Source organism: Panthera pardus, unplaced genomic scaffold (assembly GCF_024362965.1).
Source record: "Panthera pardus isolate Hobbes unplaced genomic scaffold, ASM2436296v1 HiC_scaffold_17, whole genome shotgun sequence".
NCBI lineage: Eukaryota > Metazoa > Chordata > Mammalia > Carnivora > Felidae > Panthera > Panthera pardus.
In genome coordinates, this window is record NW_026526732.1 from 12,925,020 (window position 1) to 12,930,619 (window position 5,600).

The 5,600-nt window shown below is 40.9% G+C and overlaps 1 pseudogene; it reads left to right on the top strand.

The window, feature by feature from the left end:
* Positions 1-5,107: 5,107 nt before the first annotated feature.
* On the top strand, positions 5,108-5,205 carry LOC128777893 (U6 spliceosomal RNA; annotated as a pseudogene).
* Positions 5,206-5,600: the final 395 nt, after the last annotated feature.

Here is a 5,600-nt window from a genome sequence, read left to right on the forward strand (position 1 = left end):
TGGACGTATGCTCTGTAGGTCCTCAGATATTGCCATTGTCCTCCCTGAGCCATCGGCAAGAATTATATACAGGGTATGCACAGAGAACAAGATCTCAGGCAAGCCAGTGTTGGAGAGGAAGGCACAGATACAGAAGCTGGGCACAGAACTTGACGAACGCTTACAGAGTTAACATTTCTGCAAAACTTCTGGAGCTGCAGTTAGGACTTTGGTAGAGCAAGCGGTGGTGGAGAGTCAATTGCCTTAGTTCTCTGATAGGAATAAATTTTCCAGCCAGGGAAGTCAAATCAGAGTTGGGATTTTGTGGAGGGATTTTTAAATTCCTTTTTACTTTTAATTTTTTAATCAAAGTAATACAGGCAAAAATTTAAAGACTAAAATAGTGGGGCACCTGGGTGGCTCAGTCAGTTGAACATCGGACTCTTGGTTTCAGCTCAAGTCATGATCTCCTGGTTCGTGGGTTCAAGCCCTGTGTAGGGCTCCGCGCTGACAGTGTGGGGTCTGCTTGGGATTCTCACTCTCTGTCTCTCTCTGTCTCTCTCTATCAAAATAAATAAACTTTAAAAAAGCTTAAGAAAACAAATAAAAACTAGTCTATGCTTAGACTAATAAAAACTATAGTCCTTCTGATGTTGTTCTAAAGATAACCAGTTTTAAGCCTTTTCGCTTTTTTTACTCCTTTGGTTACCTTCACAGGTCTGAATAATGTACTAAACTCACTATTCATAAATATATCTATTTAAGAAAATATTGACTGACTTTCTGCTCTGATCCATTAGCTTTCAGTTCACCATTTTAGTGTCTTGCTAGTGGGTGTAGACTGGCAGTCTATATTTGGCCTACACACTGTTCGAAAAAAAAAGTTTGAACCAAAATGTAAAGGATCAAATATAATTATAAAAATATAGATTTTCCTGCTTCTCTTAAAAAATAATCAAATATTCAAAACTGGGTTTGCATTCTTTTACGAAACAGTTGGCGTGAGCTGAGTCATGACTGCCCGTCACTCCGATTTCCGGCTTCCCCCAGATTCTAGCACTCGTATCGGTCTTTAGTACTGAGGCTGGATATGTATTGCCATTTAACATCACTGTCCCTGTTTTTCTTCTGATAGCAGTAAGCTATTTCTTCAACCCCATATGGGAAAATTAAAAACTGACCACGCAGGCCAAATAATCTTTCTTATCTCAGCCCTGTTTTACTCATTTGCTTTAGTTGTCTGCCTCTACTTGCACATGTATTTGGGACTGTTGACTGCTCTATCCTTACAGTGTTAAATAAACAATACACTAGAAACAGTATATGAAAATGGGATGTGTCTTGTCTTCATTTTGACTGAACTTCTAATAGGATATATACCATGACAGATATGAAGCAAACTCCCAAATGCAGAACTATAAAGGAAGTAGTCAAGAACCAGTTTATTGACTCTTGAGCTTTTCTTTACCTGCTACACTTCAAGAATATGTTGCAGTGTAGATGGAGAGAGCGCTTTATCTGAGAAAGATTTTTTTGGAGAAGATTCTGTTGGGACCCTCATCCGCATATCCCAGCAATGGGGTTGGGGCAGAGATCACCTATTTCACTGCCTCAAAGCGAGCATGAGGGGGCTTTACGTGGACCAAATGAGATGTCCAATATGTGCCCCTGTGATTTGGGATACAAAGCAGACTGGGGTTTAATTCGCATTGGAGGAAATCTGGAGGACAAAAAAGGTGATACTGTTGGCGGCTGAGCAGCTTAGATGGTAGAATGCAAGGAAGCTGCTATTGCAAGTGGGGAATAACCGAACCCCTGTTCAGTGGCCAGTCCAAAGGGGTGTGAATATTTCCAATGGACAGAATGGGGACCACACAGGAAAGTGTGGGATGCTCCGGAGCCATATGAAGTCCTGCAGAAGGATGGTGTGATGCAGACAGCCAGCATCCTTTTCAGTGAATGGCTGGAGAACCAAGTGGGGGGGGGGGGCGGAGAGAGGCCAACTGAAAGGGATGCATCACCCCTGTCACAGGTACTTCGGCCAGAGGAACCCAGTAGGTAAGCCTCTGCCAGTGCTCATGGCAGAAAGACAATTTTAGACATCTGGGACAGTCTTTAATCCTAACTTACAGTGTTATCGATTTAAGTAAGCAATCCCCCTGCCCCCGTTTCCCTCCTCTCTGTGCTCCAACCCCGGAGAGGTGAGAAGCACTAGCTTGGAGAAGAAAAGCAGCTGGAGAAAGACCACACATCCCTTTCCTCCTGCAACACTCAGCCCACGACGAGACTAACAAGTGGAGAGAAGATCTGAGGTTCAGTCAATTGAAATTTTTGATTATTTTGAGGGCTGGATTTTATCTCATTTTTAAAGTTTATTTATTTATTTTGAGGGGGGAGGGGCAGAAGAGAGGGAGAGAGAGAATCCTAAGCAGGCTCCAAGCTATCAGCACAGAGCCTAAACTGTGAGATTGTGACCCGAGCCGACATCAAGAGTTGCATGCTTAACCAACTGAGCCACCTAGGTGCCTTGAGGCCTGGATTTTAGATTTCTGACTTAAGATTCTGCAGTTTGAAGTAACAGAGGTACATCTATTACCTGGCAGTTAACAGAAAATCATGGGATCTGGCCAAGAAGATTAATAATATCTTCTGATTATGTTCTTAATGTTGGTGGAATTTTATCCAGGGGAACGGAGAGGGGAGCATCCCTGGCTGCATCTGTGAGGATCAATGGAAAAGTAAAATAAAGCTGTATTTTGGTCATGTCCCATGAGTTGTGCTGGTTAGAATATTGATACTTATATCTTTATTTCTAGAACCATCACAGACCACTTCACAAGATAGGGCTGTTAGTACCTTTATTCTTCTCTTCAATAAGCTTCTCAGTCTCTCAACTGCTGCCACCTGCATTTAACTCCTGAAATATCAACGTTAAAAACATAACTTCTAAAGCCATTACTATGTCTTCAATGCTTCATCATGCTTTATTTAATACATAGATTTCTGATTTCAGTTAGAAGGATATAGCTTGTAGCATACCAATGCTCCCATCAAGAAAACCTGAAAAAGCTCAGTGCCAAAAACATGTTTGAAGGCATCTGAGTCAATATGGACTTGAGGTACCAGTATATTGGAGAGAAAGACATGTTACTGAGAAGGAGCTTCCCATTCTGCCTGAAGTTTGATACCTCGGGGCACTTGCCAGTTCTGGGCATGGGGACCGAGACTGAAAAGTTGGGTAGAAGGTGAAGGCTAAGAAGAATCAGAACCGGTCAAAAGTCAGCAATCTTGCAAGGCTGAGGCGGTGAACATTGGAGTGTGGGGGCTGTCAAGACAGCCAAGACTTGAGGGGACAAAATCTTGGAAAGAAAAAGGGAGTACAGAGAATTTAACCCAACACTTGGCTAGTTTTCTCCTTGAGGCATTTGCTGATTCTTTTTTTAAATGTTTATTTGTTTATGTTGAGAGAGAGCACAGGGGAAGGGCAGAGAGAGAGAGGGAGAGAGAGAATCCCAAGCAGGCTCCACACCATCAGTGTAGAGCCTGACTTGGGGCCTGATCCCACGAACCGCGAGACCACGACCTGAGCCAAAATCAAGACTCAGATACTCAACCGACTGAGCCGCCCAGGCACCCCTCATTTACTGATTCCTAAGCTGAAAAGAGAAACTGAGCAGAAAGTGGTTGAAAAGCCAGGTGGGAGTCTTTGGTAGCCTCACAGTGCCAGATAAGAAGATAAAAATTGAAGCCATGGAGGAAGTGCTCTAGTAAACGCCCCAGGCTTTGTTTGGAGAGCTAAAGTCTAGGAGTGCGTACAACTAAGAGAAAAGTCAGACCGTGAAGAGACTGTAGGGCAGCTTCAAATCTAAATGCACTGTGTATTGGGGTTTCCTGCACCCACATCTGTCACCTGCCAGAGAATAGGGCGAATCCTCTCTGATAGAAGATAACATCACCCAGAGCCTCTGCGATTTTTCATATATAATGCCTCCTATTTGATGAAAAGTTACTACTTGTTTCAAGAAACAGGATTAAGAGAGAGAATAGACCTGCAAATGACTCAAATGTCAGTTACCAGACACAGACTTTAAACAGATTATGTAGATTTTCCCTGTCTTCATGAAATAATTTTGGTAAGGCTTATTTTGCTGGAATTTCATCCATTTTTATCAAAATTCTCAACATCATGGGCATGGGGCTATTAATAATATCTTCTGATTATGTTCTTAATGTTGGTGGAATCTGTAGTTACGTCTTCCTTACATTCTTTGTACTGGTCATTTGTGCCTTCTTTTTATTCCCCCTTAACAGTTTTCCCAAGTGTTTCTCACTTTTCTTAATCTTTCCAAAACACAACCTTTTGTTTCTCTTGATTCTCTATTATATATTACTTATTAGCCTTTTGTCTTTATTATTACCTTTCTTTTACTTTTTGTAGATTTTTTTGTTCTTTTTCCAGTTTCTTGAGATAGATGTTCAGCTCATTGCCTTTCAACTTAATTTCTGTCTTCTCTATTTCTTTCTTTATTTTTTATTTTAGAGACAGAGAGAGAGAGCACAAGCAGGGGAGAGGGGGAGAGAAAGAGAGAGAGAGAGAGAGAGAGAGAGAGAGAATCTTCAGCAGGCTCCCGACATAGGGCTTTGCCTGGATCATGGCCTGAGCTGAAATTAAGTCAGACGTTCAACCGACTGAACCATCCAGGCACCCCCTCCACCTAATTCCTTTCTGATATAATAAAGACTATAAGTGTTGCCTTAAATGCTAAACATTTTTGATACATATTTTGATATGTTTTTATTATCACACAGTTACAAATACTTTCTAATTTCCTTTTTGATTTCTTTTTTGAGTCATAGGTTATTCGGAAGCATATTTATTACTTTTCAATAGATGGTTAACTTTTACATATGGTTTGTTATTAACTTTCATCTTAATGTCATTTCGGTCAGAGAATATAGTCTGTATGACTTCAGCCTTCTGGAATACAAACTTGCTTTAGGGCTAGATTTTTGACCCTCCTTTTTTTCTGGTAAATATTTTATATGTGCTAGGTGATTTGTTGCTTAGACCCCCACATACTTGCCGTACTACCAGGTTTAGTGGGTTTCATTGATAGGCTTTGCTGTGGTGCTCTCTTCAGCAGCACATCCACTAAAATTGGAACAATATAAAGAAACTCAGCACAGCCCCTGCACATGCTAACGTGTGAAGCGTTCCATATTAAAAACAAACAAACAAACAAAGCAAACAAAGATGGCCTTTCCTATGAAGAACTTGCAAGTCTGGGAAGTGTTGTGTGATCCCTCTGTGACATTGCTTTCTTGTCAGTACAGCATGGTGGCCTGACTCCATAGTCTACAAACACCCCTTCATAATCTCTGCTGTATTATTCTAATTTTTCATGAACCTATATGTATTCATATGGTTAAAAAAAGATTAAAAAATTAATAAATCCACTAATGTTCATTGAAGCACCATTCACAATAGCCCAAATTTCCTTCTTCTTATAAGACACCAGTCATCCAGCATGGCCTCATTTTAAATTGATTATATCTGCAAAGACCCTATTTCTAAATAAGGTCACCTACTTCTAACGAAGGTACTTTGGGTTAGACTTCAA